At 48.6% G+C, this 959-nt stretch overlaps 1 long non-coding RNA gene across 2 annotated transcripts in view; it reads left to right on the plus strand.

The window, feature by feature from the left end:
- The window catches only part of LOC118452111, a 5813-nt gene that overhangs the window by 4131 nt on the left and 723 nt on the right, over positions 1 to 959 (plus strand). For both annotated transcript variants that reach the window (XR_004841775.1, XR_004841776.1), the window contains exon 6: positions 573 to 674. This is a non-coding gene — a long non-coding RNA (uncharacterized LOC118452111). The remainder of the gene's footprint in view (positions 1 to 572; positions 675 to 959) is intronic.

A 959-nucleotide genomic window follows, 5' to 3' on the forward strand; every position in this document is an offset into this window, starting at 1 on the left:
TAGGGAAATAAACTTGGGTTTTTCACACAGGTGAGATCCAAGGTAAATGCAAAAAGCTCGTGTATGTGCAAATTTCCTGGAGTCCTTGAGATCAGGGTGTTGCAGAACAGCCTTTCCAGATGCCTCAGTTAAATCTTGAAAAGTTGTTCTGGAAAGCTTTCCCACACTTAACGATTCCGTCCAAGCTCAGCAGAACTAAGTGGAAAATTGTGGCTGTTCCTGTGACACTTCACTATACTTGTGTCTAATACATAAAAATGATGTGCGTATGCTCGTTGTGTGATATGATTTCATTGCCACACCTTGCAGCTCAAGCTTTTGGCTAACTGTTCCTGAGCATGCAAACTCACGTTGCGATGTAGGGAATTATTAAAATGATTCGTCTTGTAACGAAGGACATTTTAATGCTCAAGAACAGTTGTTCCTACCAATGTTTGGAAAGGACACCTATTTTGCAGCAGCCTCGGAAGTACGCCAGGCACTGCACAAGTGTGGTACTTGGAGGCCAAAGAGAGCAGTGATGTGTTTGACAGCTCTAGCTCTTTCTTGGTTTTATTTTCTTTTACTTTTAGGAATAAACTCTGCCCATATCCCATTGTGGGTGAAAAATTACCGGTGATTCCCATTGTTCTTTGCAAAGTGTCGCTTTGTCGCTGTCGTCACACAAGATCGGGGTAAGAAATCGGAACGGAGATGGGGACTGCTGGTGTGACTTTGGCTGCTCCCTAGAGAGCTGCCAGTAACTTGCAGAACTTGGCTCCCTCTCCCTGTGCAAGCAGAGATGGGGCGTGATCCGAATTTGAGAGCAACAAAGCTGGGGTCTGGAGCCCCAGGCTGCTGGGGAGCGGCTGGGGGAGCTGAGGGGGTTCAGCCTGGAGCAGAGGAGGCTGAGGGGAGCCCTCATTGCTCCCTACAACTGTCTGAGAGGAGGGGGGAGCCGGGGGGGGCGGGCCTCGCTC

Source organism: Egretta garzetta, unplaced genomic scaffold (genome assembly GCF_000687185.1).
Source record: "Egretta garzetta isolate BGI_Z169 unplaced genomic scaffold, ASM68718v1 scaffold323, whole genome shotgun sequence".
NCBI lineage: Eukaryota > Metazoa > Chordata > Aves > Pelecaniformes > Ardeidae > Egretta > Egretta garzetta.